The 24,794-nt window shown below is 42.1% G+C and overlaps 1 protein-coding gene across 11 annotated transcripts in view; it reads left to right on the top strand.

Annotated features, from left to right (window-relative positions):
- Positions 1 to 24,794, top strand: part of DTNB (dystrobrevin beta) — a 280,538-nt gene that overhangs the window by 19,308 nt on the left and 236,436 nt on the right. The window contains exon 1 of one of the 11 annotated variants that reach the window (XM_082642334.1): positions 10,178 to 10,568. The exons of 9 other annotated variants lie outside the window; for them this stretch is intronic. The gene's annotated coding sequence lies outside the window, so the exon portion shown is untranslated. Of the gene's footprint in view, positions 1 to 10,177; positions 10,569 to 10,935; positions 11,106 to 24,794 lie in introns of those variants that run through there. One more of the 11 variants, XM_082642341.1, reaches the window with a different exon arrangement.

The raw sequence follows: 24,794 nt of genomic DNA, 5'->3' as shown, positions 1-24,794 counted from the left end.
GGAAGCAGTTGAAGAGCTGGTGCTGCTAATATAAGGGAGGAATAGAGAAGGTGAGGTGGCTGCCCCCAAGGGGAGCCCCGGGCTCAGCGTAGCAGTGGTGGGAAGCTGCCAGCAGGGAGAGGGCCATTGGGTTACCCTGTGTTCCGCATGGTTTGCTAAAGCTGCAGTGGCCCCTCCAGTTCCAACTGGGTGACATTTTTCCTGTTTGCAATTTGGGCTCATTGCTCCTGCATTTTTTGCAAAAGATGGGAACATGTCAACATGAGGAAAACGAGGAATTTTCTTGGCACACAGTGGTTCTAACCTACATTGGAAGCACCTTTTTTTAAAAAAAATTGAAGTATAGTTGATTTACAATGTTTAGGTATTTTATGTATATATATATATATACTCACACATATATATGTATACACACACACACACATATATATATTCTTTTTCAGATTCTTTTCCACTATAGGTTATTACAAGATATTGAATATAATTCCCTGCACTATACAGTAGGTCTTTGTGTTTTTCTTTTTCATCCATCTTACATATAGTAGTGTGTATCCGTTCTTCCCAAATTCCAATTTATCCCTCCCCTCTTCCCCTTTGGTAACCACAAGTTTGTTTTCTATGTCTGGGGTCTATTTCTGTTTTGTAAATAAGCTTATTGGTATCATTTTTTTTAAGATTCCACATATAAATGGTATCATATGGTATTTGACTTTCTCTGTCTGACTTACTTCACTTGGTATGATAATCTCTAGTTGCATCCATGTTGCTGCAAATGGCATTATTTCATTCTTTTTTATGGCTGAGTAGTATTCCATTGTATATATATGTATCACATCTTCTTTATCCATTCATCTGTCAATGGACATTTAGGTTGCTTCCATGTCTTGGTTATTGCGAATAGTGCTGCTATGAACTGGAAGTACCTTTATGTAATATGACATGAAATGAAGCTAGAGGCCCCTGAGTAGGCCTGAGAAGCCCTAACGGTGGTGATCTAGGCCCTAAAAGAATTTGTTATGTGGAACAAGAAAATGCACTGGGCTGCTCATGAGCTCTGAAATGCTGAGATGAGGAACAGAACTGAGCAGAAGAGTTAACCCCAGACAAGGACATTAGTAAATGTTGAGAAGCACAAGAAGATGGAACAGCTCAGCATTAGTGACAAGAAAGCAACTTCCTGTTCCCACGTCCTCCTCTCCGGTTCTAGGGAGGGCACAGAATTGGGGCCTAGAAGAGAAAGGGGAACACATAGCTCTCTTCTCTTTCCTCCTTCACATGAATGCAGGGACCCGAGAAACTTGTATTTCCAATGTCTGAGGCTGTCTGGTAACATTCTGGAATGTAAAGCAGCTCAGCCTCCCCCAACCCCATCACCCATGCAGCAAGAGCTTGGACAGTATTCGGGCACGTGAGGGCACAAGCGAGCTGGCAGAATCGCCTTTTTTCTTCCACCCTGGCTTGTTGGCCAATGCCCTTTGCACTCTTCCTGCAGCCAGAACCTCTCAAGTAATTAACTTTAACATGTAGAGAAGCTCAGTTGTTCTCTACTTTGGCTACATGTTATATCACTTGGGGACACTTTAAAAAAATTCACCTAGGGTGGGTCCCAGATGTAGGTATTGTCTCAAAAACATACCAGGTGATTGGGATGTAGCCAGATTGAGAACAGCTGAAGTGTCTAAACTTGAGACAATTTAGAAAGTTTAGTTAACCCAGAATTTGTTGATCTTTGGGGTATCTGAAACCACCACATAAATAATTAGCCTTTGGTGAACTAGCAAAACCTAGGAGATTTTGGATACTGTGTCCTCTGGGTTGCCTTCTTGGGGTAATTCTTGAGGATCTTTTGCGGGGTGTCATTTAGCCTCTGGCCTCCTGAGCTTCCACAGTATGGCAGAATGGATGAGGTCTGTGATCATAAGCACACAGAAAATACCACAGTGGACTATCCAGTCCAGTACAATCTTCATCATGACCCAGAAGGACAGTTTTGTTGAAAAACGGTACTGCATCCATGATGTAAATCTTAGAAAGTTTCCTTCATAAAGGTTTTCCATGCAATTTGTCACAGACTCTCAGAATCCCCAGGATACTATGGAGAGTATGGACAGCCCTGTTCCAGCACTGCCTCTCCTCCTGGTCATCCCATCCCCAACCAGAGTCTCCCAATTTGTCTTCTGTGTCACCTTCGTACCACAGTGGACAAGACTGAGAACCAGCGATTCAGCCTCTGGGGGAAAGGATTTCTTCATTGCTACTCACCGTGCAAAATAGCAGCTCCTATGTATTTCTTTCAAATCTGCCTCTTTCAGTCACTACCAGTTACCCTTTACTGCTGGTATTCTAAGATTTGGTGACTGCATATGTATTCCAGCTATGCACACCTTAGGCATATCACATCTGAACTTTTTTTAAAAAAATTATTTATTTATTTTATTTCTTTATTTTTGGCTGTGTTGGGTCTTCGTTGCTGCACGTGGGCTTTCTCTAGTTGTGGCGAGCAGGGGCTACTCTTCATTGTGGTGCGCAGGCTTCTCATTGAAATGGCTTCTCTTGTTGTGGAGCACGGGCTCTAGGCGCACGGGCTCAGTAGTTGTGGCTTGCGGGCTCTAGAGCCTGCATTGTGGCACATGGGCTTAGTTGCTCCGCGGCATATAGGATCTTCCTGGACCAGAGATCGAACCCATGTTCCCTGCATTGGCAGGAGGATTCTTAACCACTGTGCCACCAGGGAAGCCCTAAACTCTTATCTCCCTCTGAAGGCCAGAGTTTGGTTTTTGCTTGCCATTATGTAAAGGACACGCTTTCAGCTTGTCATTTTAATTACTCTCTATTGGACCCTTTCCAGTCCTTTTATGTAATCTGTAAGTGTTAGAACAGAATGACACACATTATGGTGTCAATTTACTGTAATTTGATATAAGGATGAGATTGTGATATTTTGTTTCTAGTATTCTTTTCTTTTTTTAACATCTTTATTGGAGTATAATTGCTTTACAATGGTGTGTTAGTTTCTGCTGTATCACAAAGTGAATCAGCCATATGTATACATATATTCCCAGTTTCTAGTATTCTTATCTGCATGATATTGGGGGTTTTGGTGGGGGATGGGGGCAAGACAGTAAACTCATGACTTCAAAGAATCGTTTCAGGTTCATGAAATTATTTTCTTTGAATTGATATTACCTTCTTGTTGCCTATGCTGACACTCAGCTGGCAGGTGTCGTCCTCCTACACAGTTCTGTACATCCTTCTGCAGATTTATTCCTGCTACTGTCAGCTCGCTACCTGGCTGAACTTGGTGTTACAAACGACCTTGGAGATTCCACTGCGTGCCTCTTCCCCGAATCATTTATCATCATGGAAATTAAGACAGGATGAAAATGGGACAGGTTCTAGCATTGATTTTTAAAAATATTTTTTCCTGTTTTCAAAAAAGTACACATTCATTTAAGACATTTTGAAAATATAAACAAAGAAAATGAAAATCACTCCTAATCCTACCACCCAGAGATCACCTCTGCTAATATTTTGGTTTATAGTCTTCCATTCTTTTATTTAGAGAGTACAACACACACAGAGACACAAACTCTTTCCCTTTATCTTTTTTAAATATGGTATTTGAGACATGCAAAAATATATATAACATTATACACACACACACACCAGGTACAACGAAGAAGCTTACATATGTAAGGGTACCTATTATTTTTGGAGATATCATCTTTAGAGTAAATTCCTAGAAGTGGGAATGCTAGCTTGAAAAGTAAATGTATAAATGTTTCAGTAGATGTTGCCAAACACCTCCTGACAGGGGTTGTACTATTTTTCCTTCCCTCTAGTAATACTTGTCTCCCTGTAACCTCACCAGCAGAGTGAGGCTGTGTAGGTCTGTCCAGTTGTCCCAACACCATTTTTTAGAAAGTCCTTCTTTGCCGCAGCCATTTGACTGCTTATCATATACTGGATTTTTATACGTAGTTGGATTGATTTCTGTACCTTTCATTCGGTTACACTGGTCCGCCTCGTCATGTGTCAGAACCACACTGTTTTCACTCTGCAGTATGTTTTAGTATTTGCTGGGACTAGTTACCTCTCATAACTCTTAATTTTCAGTGTTTTACTAGCTATTCTTGAGTGTTTCGTTTTCCATATGAACTTTGGTATCAATTTGTCTAGCTACATAAAAACTTGTTTATATTTTTTGCAGGAGCATATTAAATTTATAAGTTAACATAAGGGGAACTGTCATCTTGACGATGTTGAGATATTTTAACCAAAACCAAGGGATGTCTTGTTCAAGTATACTTTTGTGTCTTTCAAGATTCTTTTATAGCTCTCTTTTTTCAAAGAACCAGATTTATTGAGACAGAATTCACTTTCAATCCATCTATTTAAAGTGTACAGTTCAGTGGGTTTCAGTATATTCATGGAGTTGTGTAACTGTCACCACAATCAACTTTAGAACATTTTCATCACTTCAGAAAGTAACCCCAGGGACTGCCCTGGCAATCCAGTGGTTAAGACTCTGTGCTTCCAATGTAGGGCATGTGGGTTCGATCCCTGGTCAGGGAACCACATGCTGTGCATTGCAGCCACAATCAATCAATCAATCCACTTAAAAAAAAAAAGTAACCCTATACACAGTATCAGTCCTTTCCCAATCCCTCAACCCCTCCAGCCTCTGGCAACCACTAATCTACTGTCTCTCTCTATGGTCTTGCCTATTCTGGACATTTCACATATATAGAATTGTGTAATATGTGGTCTTCTGTGACTGGCTTCTTTCACTGGGCATAATGTTTTCAAGGTTCATCCATGTTATAGCATGTACTCCATTCTTTTTTTTTGCTGAATAATATGCCACTGTATGAATGGATTTACCATATTTTGTTCATGCATATATCAGTTGATGGATTTGGGGGTTGCTTTCACTTTGTGACTGTTAGGAGGAGTAAGACCTGATGTACATGTGTGTATAGGTTTTTGTATGGGCATATATATTCAAGTCTCTTGGGTATATACCTAGAAGTAGAAGTGCTGGGTCATATGATAACTTTATGCTTAACATTTTGAGGAAATGCCAAGCTGTTTTCCAGGGCAATTGCACCGTTAACATTCCTATCAGCAATGCATCAAGGTTCCAGTTTCTCCACATCCTCACCAAAACTTGTTATTGTCTGATTTTGATTACAGCCATCTTAGTGGAGGTGAAGTAGTATCTCATTGTATCTTTTTTCTTTTTTTTAATAGATATGCTTTGTTGCTTATCTATTTTTAAAAATTATTTATTTATTTATGGCTGCATTGGGTCTTCGTTGCTGCACGTTGCGTCGAGCGGGGAGGGTGGTTACTCTTCATTGCGGTGCGCGGGCTTCTCATTGCGGTGGCTTCTCTTGTTGCGGAGCACGGGTTCTAGGCGCACAGGCTTCAGTAGTTGCAGCACACAGGCTCAGTAGTTGTGGCTCGCAGGCTCTAGAGCGCATGCTCAGTAGCTGTGGCGCACGGGCTTAGTTGCTCCGTGGCATGTGGGATCTTCCCAGACCAGGGCTCGAACCCATGTCCCCTGCATTGGCAGGCAGATTCTTAACCACTCTGCCACCAGGGAAGTCCCTCACTGTGTCTTTGATTTACATTCCACTAATAGCTAATCATGTTGAACATCTTTACAAGTGCTTCTTTACCATTTATATATTTTCTCTGAAGAAATGTCTGCTCAAATCCTTTCCCCAATTTTCAGTTGGGTTGTTTTATGATTGTTATATTGTTTAAATATTCTGGTTATAAGTCCCTTATCATATATATTATTTAGAAATATTTAATCCCATTCTGTAGGCTGTCTTTACACTTTTTTTATGGTGTCCTTTGAGACACAAAAGTTTTTAATTTTGAGAAAAATCCAATTTTTTTACCTTTTGTCATTTGTGCTTGTGGTATTCTATCTAAGAAGGGTTTGTCAAACTCAAGGTAATGAAGATTTACATTTATGTTTTCTTCTAAGCGTTTTGTTGTTTTAGTTTTTACATTTAGGTTGTTGAAGTCCTTAGCAGTACCGCAGAATGTGACTATATTTGGAGATAAAGTTTTTAAAAAGATAATTAAGTTAAAATGATGTCATTAGGGTGGGCCCTACTCTAATATGACTGGTGTCCTTATAAGAAGAGGAGATTAGGATACAGACAGTCACAGTACAAAGGGAAAACCATGTGAGGACACAGGGAGAAGATGGCCATCTACAAGCCAAGAAGAGAGGCCTCAGAAGAAATCAACCCTGCTGACACCTTGATCTTGGACTTCTACCCTCCAGAACTCTGAGGCAATAGGTTTCTGTTCTTTTTTTTTTTTTTTTTTTTAGGTTTCTGTTCTTTAGGTCAGTCTGTGGTACTTTGTTATGGTAATTCTAGCAAATTAATACAAAACCCCCATTTGGTCATTGTATCGATATATTATTTTCTTAAATCACTTATTTGCATATTATTTATGGCTGCTTTGGTGCTACAATGGCAGGGTTGAATAAGCCTGCAAACTCAAAATATTTACAATCTGGGGCTTTACAAAAAAATTTGCTGACCCCTGCTCTAGTAGCTACTTAGAAGGGGCTTAACGTGCACAGTACTGAGTTCTCGCATTTTAAAAAGTTTTTTTTTTCCTATAGCTTTTTTTTTTTTTTTTTGTGGTACGCGGGCCTCTCACTGTTGTGGTGTCTCCCATTGTGGAGCACAGGCTCCGGATGCGCAGGCTCAGCGGCCATGGCTCACGGGCCTAGCCGCTCCGCAGCATGTGGGATCTTCGTGGACTGGGGCACGACCCTGTGTCCCCTGCATCGGCAGGCAGACTCCTAACCACTGTGCCACCAGGGAAGCCCATTTCCTATAGCTTTTGATGCTTGAAAAACAGCATGGATGGATGAATATAAAATCCTTAGCGTGTATTTTCTTTCCTTGAGTTTTTAGAAAATGCTGAAAATGCTGCATCACTATAACCTTGATTTGCTCTTAAGAAGTCTGATGCCAAATATTTTGGTTACCAGACTCCATAACAAACTACCCTAAAAGGAATGGCATAAATAACCATTTTGATTATAATTTCACAACATTTGGGGTCAGGAATTCGGGTAGGATTTGGCTGGGTGATTCTTCTGTTCTACGTGGCTTCAACTGGAACCACTCAGTGGTATTCAGCTGATGGCTGGACTGATACAGAGAATTCATGATGACTTCTCTCATACCAGCTAGGATCAGGTAGACCCCTCTCCCTCTCCATGTAGTCTCAGAACCTCTCCACAGGGAGTTAGATATTTTACATAGTGGCTCGGGGCTTCAAGGGCAAGTGTTCCCAAAGACCCAGGTGGACTCTTCAAGACTTCTTATGACCTAGGCCTGGAAGTCTCATAATATCACATATTCTATTGGTCAAGCAATTTGCTTAGGCCAACCTGGATCAAAAGAAGTGATACAGAAAATACAGTCATCTTTAATGTACTGCAGCCTAATTTTCTTACACTTTTAAATAATTTGAACTTTTTATATGGAGGCCTTGATGATTATCATTGTTATTTTTTGTCTAATAGTTTTAATTTTATTTTATTTTTAAAATTTATTTATTTTAGTTATTTATTTTTGGCTGCTCTGGGTCTTCGTTGCTGCGCGTGGGCTTTCTCTAGTTGCGGCGAGTGGGGGCTACTCTTCGTTGCAGTGCAGGGGCTTCTCATTGTGGTGGCTTCTCTTGTTGTGGAGCACGGGCTCTAGGCACACGGGCTTCAGTAGTTGCGGCTGTGGGCTCAGTAGTTGTGGCTCGCTGGCTCTAGAGCGCAGGCTCAGTAGTTGTGGCGCACGGGCTTAGTTGCTCCGCGGCACGTGGGATCTTCCCAGACCAGGGCTCGAACCCATGTCCCCTGCATTGGCAGGCAGATTCTTAACCACTGTGCCACCAGGGAAGTCCTATTTTTTTATTTTTAAAAATTTTGGCCATACCACATGGCATGTGGGATCTTAGTTCCCTGATCAGGGATTGAACCCGTGCCCCCTGCATTGGAAGCACGGAGTCTTAACCACTGGACTGCCAGGGAAGTCCCTGTCTAATAGTTTTAAGAGGCTAGCTCTCAAAATTGATCATTCTGTGGTCACTTCCCCAAGTACATGTGAGTCCTTTCATTTTGTAGGTTTATATTTTCTTATTTCAAGAAAGTTTCTTAGATTATAGTTTCGTCATATGTGGAACTTTGGCTACATATATGTTGGAACTTCTTTGCTTGTATTCAGATGACAGTCCAAAGAGAGAGAAACAAGCACAAAGGTATGGAGGCAAGGGAAAGTAGGAACATTTCAGGAGTTTGGATGGGGGATGTGTAGGAAGAGACAAGAGATGGAGTGGACAAGGGCTAGATAGATGGGAGGTCTTATGTGCCAGCAGTGACACCACAAGTGGCAAATTAAAAAAAACCAATTCTGACATGCGGTATGGGATACGGATCAGAAGGGACAAGACTACAGGAGGGAGACAAGAGAAAAGCGTATTGCGTTAGCCTAGGTAAGAGGAGCTAAGAGGGACAGAGTGTAGATTTATGTTTGAGGAGAATCAATGGGATTGTTGGGTGTGGCGGGGGTGGGCGTGGGTAAAGAATGAAGGATGACTCCCAGGTCCTGGGCAACCAAGGGTCCAACGGTTTTAGACAAGTAGAACTTCAGGGGTCTCTAGGACATCCAGGTGGAGAAGTCTAGTAGGCTTGTGTGTACATGGAACTCAGATGAGTGGTCTGAGCTAGATAATGCACTTGGGAGTTGCCGATATATGTGGCAGATGAAGACAGGGTGGATGCAACGGCTCAGGGAGAATGTACTGGGTGCGATGAAAGCTGAGAACAGAACCTTGTAGACGGAGGAGTGGTCAGAGGGGTTAGGAGATGAGTCCCGTTGTGAAGGCCAAGGGGGTGTCAAAAAGAGTGGAGAGCTCTGTGTCGTCAAATGCCACCAAGAGCTCTAGTAATAGAGGACTCAGAAATGGCCTGGGGCATTTAGGATGAAGCCAGCGCTTACTGACTGAGAGCAGTGCAGCGATGTGGGGGACAGAAGCTACACAGCTATGGGACGGGGAGTGAGAGGGGGCTGAGTTGGCAGAGATGAGTGTAAACTACTTTTAAGACTTTGGTCTTAAAAGATAGGGAGGGAATAGTAACTGGAGCATGATCTAGAATGACAGAGGTTTCCTCCTTTTTCTTTAGGATGGGAAAAGCTTGACCATGAATAGATGGTGAAGGAAAAGGACAAGTAGGCAAAAGAAGTTGGTAACTTTGGGAGTGAGAGTGATGACTGCAGTATGTTTGAAAGAAGTTTTCTGAGGATGTGTGAGGTGATGAAAAACAGAACCGAGATGGAGAGATGCTAATATGAATACATTTAAAGTGGTTAATTCCCAGAATGGCTAGTCCACATATTGAAATTACTTTGGTTTCAGTCAGTAGAGCAAACAGAACAAACCATATTTACATATTGTTTTACATCATTTACACCTCTTTTCTCCAAAGGACAGGATCAGTGTTTTACCCTTTCAATGCCTCCCACACAGCTGGTGCTCAATGAGCAGTAAGTGAATAAACAACGTGTCTTTTACCTGTATTCTGAGTATCTTAACATATTCAAAACATAGTTAAGACCCTGCATACAAGTGAAAAAGTCTTCTAAGCATGCAAAATAGTCACAAAATTCATAAATGATAGGTGATGCCAGTTTTTTTGAGTAACCTGTTTACTCTCACTTAACAAAGTTGGTTATCAGCATTTCCTTCACCACAGGGGTTTAAAAATAGGAAGATAAGGGAAGGAGGAAGAGGATGTCCTAAAGACAGGCAGGCAGACAGACAGCAGCAGAAGGTGGTACGATCTGCCTTACCATAAGGTGCTAAAAAGCAGTGAAAAACCAGACTCAAAGCACAGGGGCCTGGGCTCTCTTAGCTTAGGGATTTCCAGCCTTCACTAACATATCAAAAGTCCTTAAAGGACACTGCTGTCTTGAGCCTTAAATAAAGTTGAGAAAATGATCCTTTGAGCCGTTAAAAAAAAAGCTTTGCTGTTCCTCATTTGGCATCATCTCCTGTTTCACATAGTTTGGAAAGGATTCTATCAAAACGGATATTAAAACAAAAAAGCTGATGCTGAGATGGTAAACCTTGGTCACTCTCTGTTCCTTTGCCCAAGCTGTTTACCTAGCTTTTGATGCCCTCCCTTTTTTTTCTCCTAGGATTTCTCTCTTTTTCTTCCTTGCAGGCTGAACACAAACGCCGCCTCTTCCAGGAATCCCTCTGCATTCTCCAAGCGGAAGTAATCTTTTCCTCCTCTGCCCTCCCACAGCATCTCACAGTGGCTTGGCTTTGCACGGATCACCAGACCTGCTTGTTTACACGGCCGCTTTTCCACTAAGTTACGCGCTCCTGGAGACCAGGGACCTTGACGGCGTACCCACACAGCACCTGGTACAGTGCTACAGCGCTAGGCACGGAGTCGGTGCTCAGTTAACGGTTGCTGAGCTGAATTAACACGGAAAAATCACTCAGGGCAGAGTCTCTTGCTCGAGGTGCGGATGAATGATTCATGGGGGTGGTTCTTTGCATTCTTTACCTTGTAGTCACGTCGGGCCGAGCATCCAGCCGGTGGGGCACATACCTGTGGAGTTGGAACGCAACTCCAACGCCCGCAGCTGGCTCACGGGAAAAGCCCGCAGGGGGCAAGTTTACTCCGCCCGCCCGGAACCCGGCCGCAGGGGGCGGGCCTCGAGGGGAACTCGGCCCGCTGGCCCGCCCCCTCCTCGGCGCGGCGGAAGCTCCGCCCCCAGCCGCGCGCTCGCGCAGGCGGCGCGTGCCCGGCCCCCGCCCTGCGCCCTCGCGCCCCCGCGCCCTCGCGCCCTCGCACCGGGGGCGGGCTCGCTGCGCGTGCCGGGCGGGGAAGCGGCGCGAGCCGGGTGCCTGAGAACGTTCGCCGCGGGGGCGGCTCCGGGGCCTGAGCGGGTGCCGCCACCGCCTCAGCCTCTGAGGCCGGGCCGGCGGAGGCGGAGGAGGCGGAGGACGCTGCGGCCGCCGGAGAGCTTTTCGACGCCCCCAGCTCCGGCCGGGAAGTGAGTACGGTGGGGGTTTGTGGCGGCCGCCGCAGGCTGCGGGAGAGGAGCGCGGTGCCAGAGCCTCGCGCCCGCGAGAAGCGGGAAGGAGCCCGCGCAGCGCCCTCACCTCGGGAGCCTGCGGGGGTGCAGGGCCGGGAGCGGCGGAGACGGCGCGCGGGGAGCCGGGGCCGCTGCACAGCGCGCGCTGTGAGGGGAGACGGCGCCGCGCGCCCGGACCTGGAGGGGCGAGCGCGGGGGATGGAGCGGAGCTCCGGGCCGCCGCCGCCGGGCTCTGAGCCCCGGGCCGCTGAGGGGGCTCCGGGGTCCCGAGCGCGCTGTGGCCGCAGGGCGCGGAGCCGGGTTGCGGGCGCAGGGCTGATGCTGCCCGTGCCCGGCTTGCAGGGAGGAGGCTCTGCCTTAGGTGTTTAAGGGGGCGAAGGAGGCAGGTCCTGGCAGAGGGCAGGTGAGGCAGGCAGGCCCTGGCAGAGGGAAGGGAATTTATTTCACATCACCTCAAAACACTATTTCCCGAGGCACCTATCAGTGAACCTGTGCACCGAGGTCACCCGTTAAAGGAAGGTGTCCTGAGAGGAGGAAGGATGCAGCTAACGAATGCTTGCCGTTAAATTACTGTGTCAGGCCTTGGGATTAGGGAGACCTTCCAGCAGCCTCAGCAAACGTTTATTGGTTAGGTACCTTGGGTAGAGAACCGTGGTCAGCACTGGGGCCGCAAAATTGTGTAAAACACAACCATCATTTGCTATTTAAGTGCTGGCAATTTGGTTGTAAAGGTATGCGTATGAAGTACAAAGCAACATTGAATTTTGTCTCATTCACTTTAGGTCTCTTTTCCCCAATATTGGGAAATTGGAGCCATAAAATTGCTTGCTTTGAGGATTAAAGCAGGAGGGTCAAAGAAGCTTGTGGGAGGTACTTGGGAGAGTTTTGAAGGAACTTCTGCGTAACATTTAAAGAGAGAGAAGGGAAATGGAAATTGGAAAGAGAAAAGAAGTTACCTTTCTTCCCAAGTAGAATGAAGCTCCATGACTATTAACTGCTAAATTCTCAGTGACAAGAACAGTGCTTGACCCACAGCAGGCACTAAATACCTACGTATTGCCTGAATGAAGGTTTTGCTCTATGCTCTATTTTACACAGAGCACTATTGATAAATCTGGTGTTAGGGATGGCTGAATGGACTTCCCTTGTTCCTCAGGTTCTCTCTCTCTCTCTCTTTTCTTTTTTTTTTTTTTTTTTGCCGTGTGAGGTAACCCAGGTTCTTAGGTCTGGGCATTTAAAGTGATGGCTAAGGTGATGGAGTTGTCATATCTTGTGGTCATGCTGCCACTTTCACATCTTTATTGCATGTTGGCTGCCAGGAGCTTACTCCTTGGGCCGTTGCTTCAAATCATCCCGTTCTGGCCCTTTTCTATCACTTGAGGAAGGAGAGTACTTTTGTCTAGAAAACACTTTTTCATTTTTATCTTGGTTCTTGGATCTTAGATCTGTCATAAGAGGATGTATCTCTGCTCTTCTGTAAGGGCTGGGATTCTGCCTTTTTTGTGCCTTAGTTGGATTTCTGGACTCTCGAGCTCCAGGCTGCTGTTTCAGTTGCCTGGGTTGCAGTGCCTGTTGGGTTACTTTGTCTGCCAAATTAAAACTTGACCTTTTATGAGTTCTGTGAGAATTTTTATCGTACATAAGTGGAATTACTTTTGAAGGGGGGTGTGTAGTCAAGGTAGTGTTGGCAAGGCTTTTGAATGTCCACTATGTGTGCGAGACAAAATTTCTACTTAAGAAATCAGATTTGAAACCAATAGAATGCCAAGTTACCACTTGTTTTATATCTTTAGTATGAATCTCTCAGGACCTACATTTCCTTGTATAAAAATAAAATATTAATTCAAATTTGGCATTGTATAGTAAGCCTTGAAGAACTAAGTTAATTTCTCTTTAGTTTTATGACTGTGTACTTAAGAGTGCAACCAGCAGGTGTCTACTAGTTCTTATTTTGGGATGCCTAGGTCCTGTAATTTTGGATGCCTTGTTCTAGGTTTTCTCAGTGATATTGTATTTTATTTATTTATATATTTAATTTACATTTATTTCGAAATCAACTTTACTGATGTCTGCACAGATGTCCTGTGCAGAGCTGGTCTAGTAGGGTTATGTCTGATAAACCCACTGTAAGTTGAAAGTATGGTAAGTTGAAAATGCATTTACTACACCCAATCTACCGAACATCATAGCTTAGGCTAGCCTACCTTAAACATTCTCAGAACACTTACATTAGCCTACAGTTGGGCAAAACCATCTAACACTATGCCTATTTTATAATAAAGTGTTGAATGTCTCATGTAATTTATTGAATACCGTACTGAAAGTGAAAAACAGAATGGTTGTAAGTATCTCGGTTGTTTACTCTTGTGACTGACCAGGAGCTGTGGCTCATTGCCGCTGCCCAGCATCACGGGAGAGTATCATACTGCATATTGCTAGCCAGGGAAAGGATCAAAATTCAGATTTGCAGTACAGTTTCTACTGAATGTGTATTGCTTTCGCACCATCTAAAGTCAAACCATTGTAAGTTGGGGACTGTCTGTACTTTGTAACCACTATCCCAATCAAGATATAGAAATTTACATCACCGTAGAAACTCCCTCATGCTGGTTTGCAGTAAATACTCTCATCACCTCTCATTTTATTTATTTCTAGTTATACAAGTATCAGGGCTGTGGCATCTAGTGCAGGAAGCATACTGCCCAATTTTAGGGGATGCCATTCACATCGGAATGCCTGTGAATGGCAGCTCCTGGAGTTGTATTGTGCAGTCTGGGGCTGTGTACTGCAGCTCTGCAAATGGCTCATGAATGCACACTCTCTTATTAAATGCTCAAACAGTACAGACCTTGACCCACTCCCTTCTCCACCAAAACGGCAGTTAGCAGTTTGTTGTGATCCTTCCAGAGCTTTCTGTAAGCATTTTCATCTATATGTAGGGTTTCCTCCAATGCCCACATTAATGACATACTTGATACTGTAGACATTGGTCTGCAACTTTTTCCTAACAGAATGTCTGAGATCTTTCCATGATGGAACATAAAGATCTACCTGGTTCTTCTTGACTACTACACAATACCATACATAGTATATATTGTACTGTAGTTTATTTAATCCTCTCCTCATTAATGGCCATTAAAGCTGTTTGCCATTTCACCATTGCTGCAGTGAATGAAAAGTAGAATTGCTGGGTCAAAGTGGTGCATGCTTTAAATTAATTGATGGAGGTTTAACAATGTTGCCACTTGTGGATCTGGTTCATTTATTTTTAAAAGCTGAGTAGTGTTCAGTTGTAGACTTAAATCACTGTTTATGTATCCTTCACTAACTGTGGGACAGTTAGGTTACTTTGGATACTAATTCATTGCTGGATTTATGTGTTGCCAAAGCATCCTGCCAGTCTGAGGCTTGCCTTTTCCTTTTGTTAACAATGTCTTTAGTTGTATACAAGTTTTACATTTTAATGTTATATTTATGGAAAATTTTACACTAAATTAACTATTGGTTTCTGTCTGGTTTAAGTAAATTTTCTCTACCCCAGGGTATGAATTCTGTATATCTGTATTTTCTTCTAAAATTAAAAAAGAAGTTTTGCTTTCTGTGTGGAATTTCTATATGGTGAAATGAAGTGATATATGTATTTTTCAATTTGGAAAAGCAGTTTTTCAGCACTTTTCCTCATTTCTTTTATTGTGGCAAAATATACACAACATAAAATTTACTATTATAACCATTTTTAATTGTACAGTTCTGTGGCATTAAGTACATTTACATTGTTGTATAAACATCACTATCCATTTCCAGCACATTTTTATCTTTCTCAACTGAAACTCTGTATCCATTAAACACTGATTCCCCATTCTTTTCTCCCTCCAGCCCCTGGCAACCACCATTCTGCTTTCTGTCTCTGTGAAGTTGACTACTCTCAGCACCTCCTATAAGTGGAATCATACAGTATTTGTCCTTTTGTGTCTGGCTTATTTCATTTAGCATAATGTCTTCAGAGTTCATCTATATTGTAACATGTGTCAGGATTTCCTTTTTTTTTTTTTTTTGACCCCGCCTCGAGGCTTGTGGAATCTTAGTTCCCTGACTAGGGATTGAACCCAGGCGCTTGGCATTGAAAACGCCAAGTCCTAACCACTGGACCTCCAGGGAATTCCCAGGATTTCCTTATTTTTTAAGGCTGAATACTATTCTGTTGTATGCATACATTATGTTTGCTTATTCATTCATCCATCAATGGACACTTGGGTTGCTTCTGTCTTTTGGCTATTGTGAATAATGCCGCTATGAACATGGGTGTGCAAATATCTGTTCAAATCCCTGCTTTCAACTCTTTTGTGTATATACCCAGAAGTGGAACTGTCCATGATACTAAAAAAAATTATGTACATAACTGAATATGACCAAAATGGGTGGATAGTACAGAGAGTTCCTATAAACCCCCTCTTCTTCAGGGGCACTTTCCCGTTATTAACATCTTGCATTAGTGTGGTACATTTGTTACAACTGATGAATATATATTGATACGTTATTATTAACTTAAGTTCATGGTTTATATTAGGCTTCTGCTCTTTGTGTTGTACAGTTCTATGGGTTTTGACAAATGCAAAATGTTATCACATGACATTTCATGCAATGTCATTGCAGTATCATGCAGAATAATTTTGTGCTCTAAAATCCCCTGTATTCCACCCATTCATTCCCCCCTCCCTCCTGCTGAGCTCCTGATAACAACTGATCATTTTACTGTGTCTATAGTTTTTGGGTTTTTAAAATTTTATTTATTTTTATTTTTTAAAAAATCATTTATTTATTTATTTATGGCTATGTTGGCTCCTCGTTTCTGTGCGAGGGCTTTCTCTAGTTGCGGCAAGTGGGAGCCACTCCTCATCACGGTGCGCGGGCCTCTCACTATCGCGGCCTCTCCCGTTGCGGAGCACAGGCTCCGGACGCGCAGGCTCCGGACGCGCAGGCTCAGCGGCCATGGCTCACGGGCCCAGCCGCTCCGCGGTACGTGGGATCTTCCCGGACCGGGGCACGAACCCGTATCCCCTGCATCGGCAGGCGGACTCTCAACCACTGCGCCACCAGGGAAGCCCTAGTTTTTGGTTTTTTAAAACAAATTTATTTATTTTATTTTTGGCTGCATTGGGTCTTTGTTGCTGCGCGCGGGCTTTTCTCTAGTTGTGGCAAGCGGGGGCTACACTTGGTTGTGGTGCGCGGGCTTCTCATTGCGGTGGCTTCTCTTGTTGCGGAGCACGGGCTCTAGGCGCGTGGGCTTCAGTAGTTGTGGCCCGTGGGCTCAGTAGTTGTGGCTCGCAGGCTCTAGAGCGCTGGCTCAGTAGTTGTGGCGCATGGGCTTAGTTGCTCCGCGGCATGTGGAATCTTCCCGAACCAGGGCTCAAACCCGTGTCCCCTGCATTGGCAGGTGGGTTCTTAACCACTGTGCCACCAGGGAAGCCTTGTGTCTATAGTTTTGCCTTTTCCGGAATGTCATATGGTTTGGATCATGCAGTATTCTAGGCTTTCAGACTGGTCTCTTTCACTTAGCATTACGCCTTTACGTTTCCTCTGTGTCTTTTCTTGGCTTGATAGCTCATTTCTTTTTATTGCTGAATAATATTTCATCGTATGAAAGTACCACAGTTTGTTTATCCATTCATCTATTGAAGGACATCTTGGATACTTCCAGTTTTTGGCAGTTATGAGTAAGCTTCTATAAATATTCATGTGCAGGTTTTTGTGTGGACATACGTTTTCAGCTTTCTTGGGTAAATACCTAGGAGCGTGATTGCAGGATCGTATGGTAAAGGTATCTTTAGCTTTGTAAGAAACTGCCTGTCCAATTTTGCATTCCCAATAATTTTAAAATTGTATATCCTAGCACCCTAAATGTACTTAAAAAAAAATCTTTGTCAGACTGTTCTGTAAAATTAAACCGCATCTGGTATGAATTTATATTCTAATTGTTTCTTTTGTTGGCTGTCTTTCTTAGCATTATACTTCTTTATATGTTTTTTTTTTTTTTTTTTTTGGCGGTACACGGGCCTCTCACTGTTGTGGCCTCTCCCGTTGTGGAGCACAGGCTCCGGATGCGCAGGCTCAGTGGCCATGGCTCACGGGCCCAGCCGCTCCGCGGCATGTGGGATCTTCCTGGACTGGGGCACGAACCTGTGTCCCCTGCATCAGCAGGCGGACTCTCAACCACTGCGCCACCAGGGAAGCCCTGTTTATATGTTTTGAAGTTTTGATTTACAGACTTATTTGAGGGTGAGTACTTTTGCTTTTGTTTCTTTTATTTCTGTGCTCACTCTTCTCTGTGTGGTGATATTTCAGGTGCTTCCACTGATTGACTGGACTCTAGTCAAGAAGTCAGATATGATAATGGTCAGGGTCCTGCTCTTTGAGGTAATTGGGGCTATTTTAGATCCACTCACAGAGTGTGTGAATGTCTTGGTTCATTTCCTGGTCATGAGGCTGTGATTTTATCTTCTCACTTTTCAGAGCCCAGAGCACCACATAAACCATAGTTCTAGGCAGAGACTGACAGCAGTACTTTTTCACTTCCTTTCAGCTCTAGCCTCATCCTTGGCTTTAAGCAGTGAATCTGGCTCAGATGTCTCCTGTTTCTCCACCTCCTTCATTCTGTGTCACTGTTGCCCTGAAGGAAGTATACACCTGCTTCTAGACTCAGAGTCCAGCACCTGTAGCTTCAGTCCTGCTCACAGTTTTGTGTATCTTCTGTTTCTGATCCAAGTGAAAGGTTGTCTTGTTTTTGAGCCTTTTTAGTAACTTAAAAAATATATTTAAACATATCTATTACTGTGTATTTGGAGCAGAGGGGATGCATCGAAGTGTTTACTTATTGGGCTGCTTTGACTAGAAGACTTAATTGACCAGGCTTTTTTCTAAACTTGATACCACTTATCTTGTTTTCTGTGTTATTGCAATGCCTAGACCCTCCAGTGCAAAAGTTGAATAGCAGTGATGATAATGGGCATTTTAGTCTTTTTCCTGAATGGGAATGCTCCCAGTCTTTCACTGTTAGATATGATACTTACTAAAGGTTTCTGGTAGGTGTCTTTTGTCAATTTAAGAAAGTTTCCTTCTATTCTTGGTTTATATATTTACTGGGTGTTGAATTTTATTGCTTTTTGGCATTTGTTGAAATTATCATTGATTTCTCTTTAATGTGAGTAGGACAGACCTTTCTGAGTTGCAGATAACTGAGAGAAACAGATATATTGTATTTGATTTACTTGTTAATACATTTTTAACAACCAAAAAATGAACTTTTAAAGAAAACACATTTTGATCTTGAATTTTTGTATATTAACAATATTATGTATAAGCTATATATTATAATGTTATATATATGCTATATATTATGGCATTTCAGCAATAATCAGGTTGGACCAAATATTTCTGTAACTAAGCTTCACTATAATCAAATAGTGTACAGTAAAAAAAAAAATTTTGGGGGGCGGGAGTAACTTTAGGGACTCTATAAGGACTTTTTCAGTCCCTAGCCATTCAAGCTTCTTTTCTTCCTGGCTTCTTTTTCTAGACGCTTTACTCCCTCCTTTTAATTTTTATCTCTGCTTGCTCTGTCTCCTCTTGCCAGAGAGAGACTTTCTTCTGCAAGTAATAACAACTGTTATTTAGTGTGAGGCTACTGTATTCAAGAGATTTTCATAGATAATGTCTACACTGTAATCTTTACCACTGTGGAAGCTAGGTATGGTATCTCCAGTGTTTGGGTGAGGAAATTGAGCTCAGAGAAGTTAGAACTTGTTGAGGGCCACACAGCCAATCAGTGACAGGAGTGATATTTGAACCAGGTCCAACTTCAAAGCCCATATTCTTTCTACATGCTCTCTCTAAACAAGACTTTTATGTTCCAAGTTCAACTTGGGTTTTGTTTTTTTGGCTTACCCTCATGATTCCTGAGTGTGGTGATATGACCGCTTTGTGTCTCCAATATGATTTGTGTGAAAATTTTCTTTTAGTCAGGTACTTCATTGCTTTTTACCGGTGTGACGTTTTGCATGTTCTTGAGCAGTTTCTTAAAATGACTAAACCTTTTTTAACTGCACAAACAAAAATAGAATAAATAGTGTCATGGTTAAGCATGTGGGCTCTGGAGTAAACTATGTTGCTTGGACCTTGAGTTTATTTTCCTTTAACTCTTTAAATATTGTGAAATATTGGCCCTCAAAAAGGTATAGAGAATAAAAATTGTGAATACCTGTGTACACACCACTTAAGACACTAGGCTCCTTTTAAAGTTAACCCCTACTGCTTCCCAGTTGTATTCTCCTCCCCTTCTGAGGGAACCACTATTCTGCATTTGATGCTTTTCATTCTTGTACATATTTTCATACTTTTATTACATATGTAAGTAGCCCTAAAATGTATATTGTTTTGCATTAAAAAAACCCTTTATATTAACAGTATTAATTATATCTTTTTATAACTTTATTTTTTTTTCTCTCAGTATTGTGAGACTTATCCATATGGATATATGTAGCTCTAGTGCATTTATTTTCTTCACTGAATAGGATTCTGGTATTGGGCTATATCGCAGTTTTATGTTTTCCTGTGGATTGGCAATTAGTGTGTTCTGATTTTATTTGTTACGACAAATAGTGCTGCTATGATATTCTTGTCACGTCTCTTTGTGTACACATGCATGTCCTTTAGAATGTGTACTAGGAATAAACTACTGGTATGTGTGACAGTAGTACGTGTCCTTGGGCACACGGCATTTCTAGCTCTTTTACCGCCTTTCAATTTTGTTAAAACCCTTTCTCTATTCCAGATTTTTTTTTTTTTTTTGGCCGCGTTGGGTCTTTGTTGCTGCACGCGGGCTTTCTCTAGTTGCGGTGAGCGGGGGCTGCTCTTCGTTGCGGTGCGCAGGCTTCTCGTTGCGGTGGCATCTCTTGTTGCAGAGCACGGGCTCTAGGCGCGTGAGCTTCAGTAGTTGTGGCACACGGTCTCAGTATTTGTGGCTCGTGGGCTCTAGAGCACAGGCCCAGCAGTTGTGGCGCACGGCCGTAGTTGCTCCGCGGCATGTGGGATCCTCCCGGACCAGGGCTCGAACCCGTGTCCCCTGCAGTGGCAGGCAGATTCTTAACCACTTCATCACCAGGGAAGTCCCTCTATTCCAGATTTAAAATGTTGTAAATGATTGATAAAAAAGTATTTTCTCTTCTTCCAGGTCTATATTTTTATACTTTTAAATAAATCAGAAAAACTGTAAATTAAGAAAAAAGAGTCTTGCCAATAGAATTCTAGTCTAGGCATCATTCAAGAGGGTAGTTACATAATAATATCAATAATAATAATAATGGCGGGCCTCCCTGGTGGCGCAGTGGTTGAGAGTCCGCCTGCCGATGCAGGGGATACGGGTTCGTGCCCCGGTCTGGGAGGATCCCATATGCCGCGGAGCGGCTGGGCCCGTGAGCCATGGCCGCTGGGCCTGCGCATCCGGAGCCTGTGCTCCGCAGCGGGAGAGGCCACAACAGTGAGAGGCCCGCATACCGCAAAAAAGAAAAAAAAAAAAAAAAAAATAATAATGGCAGTTAACATTTATTAGGCTCTTATTTTGTGCCAGGCATTGTGCTAAATGCTTTACGTAATTTATTTAACAGTTACCACAGGGGATTCCTGGTTAGGACTATGTGCTTCCACTGCAGGGGGCCTGGGTTTGATCCCTGGTTGGGGAACTAAGATCCCGCAAGCTGCCAGTCGTGGCCAAAAAATCGAAAACACCAGTTACCACAGCCCTGGGAGGTTATATTTGCTATTCAGAGCTCTGTAGTAATGGAGTGCAGTCACTGAATATTTTTTATTGGAACCTAGAGAACTTTTTCAGATTTGTAAAATCAAACAAACAAACCAAAAAACCCAGTCTCTAGGGCTTTACCAACGTTTACTTTCACTGGCTTTTTTTTTTTTTTTCTTAATCTGAAAGAGAAGAGAAAAGAAAAGAAGTATTAGGGGAAGGATAGTTGAGAATTTTCCTGAAATAAGCAAGGAAGTTAGTTCTCTTATAGGGAAGTTTGATTAGTTCCAGTTAAGAACTTGTTAGTGACAAGCACAGTGATCTCTGACTTCTTAATTTAAGGAGCATCCAGAGAAAAACTGACAGGAGTTTTGCTGGCAGAAAATGAACTTACACAAGAAGTTTTGATACCTAGATGCTTTGAAGTAACTGAGAGCTGGAAGTTAAGACATTAACAAAAAGATTCAAGGGAAGTGAGGGATACTTAACACTTAGGTGTAGTATAGAGACTTTCTGGAAACATTTCTAGAGCCTGCTTTCTTTCCTTTAGTCTTTACTGTGGGATTTACTTAATTTATACCTGCAGACTTAGTCTAGCTCTGGAACACATTGCTTCCCTGACAGGGCTAATGAGGGTCCAGACGTTTTGCTGCACTATCCTCCTGACCCTGTTTAACTGTGACCTAAGGTCTGTGCAGCACCAGGGCTTGGGGACCTGTATTCTTTCCTCAGTCCTGGAGTCCTCGTGTTTGCCTTGGAGGGGGTGATGTGGCACAGTGGAAAGAGAATAGGCTTTATTGTCAGATTGGTTGCCTACTCCACGAATTACTAGCTTTGGAATGTTAGGCCAAATTAACTAACCACTTAGGCTCTAAATTTCCTCATCTGATTCTGCCATTCACATTCCTTATTTGCTCCTCAAGCCTAGCACAGTCTCATCTTTTCATTCTAGTTTTTTTTAAGAGTAATGGTTTCCAAAGTGGGAGGCGTGCAAAATGATCTTCTAGGCAGGGTATAACAAGAAAAAAATGGGCAATTAACTTTACTAATATTTAAATCATAGTTTGTCACTTTACTCCGTCTGTATGTCTGATGATATACATCAGGTACGGAAAGTGAGGTAACCTGAAGGGAGGATCATGGGCACACCACAACCTGGAGGGGCCGACAGTGTGAGCCTCCTTATTTGTTTGCTTACATTCTATTTGGACATATTACAGTTAACCTCTACCTGGTTTAGGGGTCTTTCAGATTATATTATCTGATTTGCATGAAATGAAGCTTGCTGAATGAATAGACAAAGGGCTTAAAAAGATTCCTGCAAAGAATCTGCGGATTGAAGTTTCAGATTCAACTGAAGACTGAAGTGCTAATGCAAGGACACATGAACAGCAGGAAACAAGCGGAGCTGGTACTTCTATTTATATTATGAGCTTGTTTTCAGTGAAATGCAAAGTACAAAACAATAATGGTCTAAGCAGATTGAAAAGGAGAATCACTAAAAAAACCCCTTAACATTGTTAAAAATACTATTTGATGTATGGGTTTATATATACCATTGAGTGTATTGTGCCTTAAGGTATTTGCTAAATGATAGTATGAGGCTAATATGGTCAGTTGAGATATTTTAAAACGAAGTATTCCGAATATGAAGACAAACTTACTGAGCTTTTTTCAGTGATGATTATAGCTGTGTGCTAATTAATATCTTTTTTTTTTTTTTTGCCTGCGTCGGGTCTTGGTTGCGGCATGCGGGCTCTTCGTTGTGGCGTGCAGATTTCTCTGTAGTTGTGGCTCAAGGGTTTCTCTCTAGTTGTGGCACGCGGGCTCCAGAGCATGTGGGCTCTGTAGTTTGCGGCACGCGGGCTCTAGGTGAGGCGCACGGGCTTAGTTTCCCCGTGGCATGTGGGATCTTAGTTCCCCGACCAGGGATCAAACCCACGCCCCCTGCATTGGAAGGTGGATTCTTTACCACTGGACTACCAGAGAGGTCCCTGATTAATGTCTTAAATTTTTATTAACTTAATGATATATTTTTGGAAGTTTCTTTGGAGATTTCTTACTTCAGGAGTAAAAGACAAAAAGCCATAAACTTTTCTTCTTCCTGTTTTAGTAAAACTGGCTGAAATAATACATAGACAAAAATAACAATTTTAGTTTGGTGACAAACTAAAAATCCATCCTTTGTTAGCAAATACTCTCGGGATACTTGTAGAGACATTGCTGAGGCTTTGAAATAATAAATATTGTACCAAATTATGGAGTTTGTGAGCGTTTCTGTATATTTCGATAAAAGTTCAGAGGTTATGGTTTTTGGTGTAGTCCATTTTAATAATAAAATGTATGGAGACCTGCCTCTTTAACTCTCCAGACCACTAAAGGAAAGGTTTACCAGAGAATATACTCTAATGACTTAAAATTTTATTATGAAATAGGGCATATAAAGCATAAAGAATAATACATTGTACCCAGAACCCAGCCTAATAAATAAATCATAGCTAATAGAGTTGGTATTCCTCTGCAGTCACATTATTCTTCTACCATCTCCAGAGGACTTTGCTTTTCTGAATTTAGTGATGCATGTTTTATGTGCACTTGTAAAGAATTTGTATTTTGTCAATATTGGGTGGGTTGTTCCACAAATGTCAATTAGATCTAGTTGGCTGATGGTGAAGTTGAGTCCTTCCATATTCATCTTGACTTTCTACGTGTATTGATCATAGAAGAGTGTTGAAGTCTCCAAGTGTAAGTGGATTTGTCTCTTTCTCCTTTCAGTTCTATCAGTTTTTGCTTATTTTAAAGCACTGTGGTTAGGTACAGAGACATTTAAGATTATGTCTTATTAAAGAATTCTGTATGTTACAGGCCCAACAATACAATTTTATAGGTATTGTTTTATCTATATTGTATTAAAAAGCAATTGTTTTTTAAGTCAGTTCTGAGAATAAAGGAGAAGAAATACGTAATTGTACTGTCTTTAAAAAAGTGAACTTTACTTTTTTAGAACAGTTTTAGATTTACTGAAAAATTGAACAATAATAGTTTCTATATGTATCCTACACCCTGTTCCCTCTGTTATTAGCATCTTACATTAGTATGGTTCATTTCTTGCAGTTAATGAACCAGTGATGATACATTATTATTAACTAAAATCCATACTTTCTTCAGATTTCCTTCAGTGTTTACCTAATGGCCTTTTTCTGTTCCAGAATCCCATCTAGGATACCACATTACATTTAATTGTCATCTCCTTAGACTTCTGTTGGGTTTGTCAGTTTCTTGGCTTTTTCTGGTCAAGTTTTTGATGAAACTTGACACTTTTGAGGAGTATTGGTCAGGTATTTTGTAAATTTTCCCTCAATTGAGATTTGCCTGATGTTTTCCTCATGATTAGACTGGGTTTATGGGTTTTGGGGAGGAAGACCACAGAGGTAAAATGCCATTTTCATCACATCGTGTCAAGGGTCCATGCTGTCAACAAAATTTATCACCGTTGTTGTACTTGATCACCTAGCTGAGGTAGTGTTTATCAGGTCTCTCCACTGTCAAGTTATTTCCCCCTCCCCCTTCACCTCTTTGGAAGGAAGTCACTGTGTGCAGCTCACACTTAAGGAGGGAGGAGTTATGTTCCACCTTCTTGAGGGCAGAGTCTCCATGTAAATTATTTGGAATTTTTCTGTACAGGATATTTGTCGATTCTTCATTCTCATGTATCAGTATCAACTTAAGGATATTTAATACTACTTTCTTTTGTTGCTGAAATTTTTCCAACTTTGGCCATTGGGAGCTCTTTCAATTAGCCTCTGTGTCCCTTTGATATACCCCTATCATATGGTTTTTTTCCTCCCAGGACT

This window comes from Mesoplodon mirus, assembly GCF_964341445.2.
Source record: "Mesoplodon mirus genome assembly, chromosome: 14".
Classification (NCBI taxonomy): domain Eukaryota; kingdom Metazoa; phylum Chordata; class Mammalia; order Artiodactyla; family Ziphiidae; genus Mesoplodon; species Mesoplodon mirus.
This window is presented reverse-complemented; position numbering and strand designations above follow the sequence as displayed.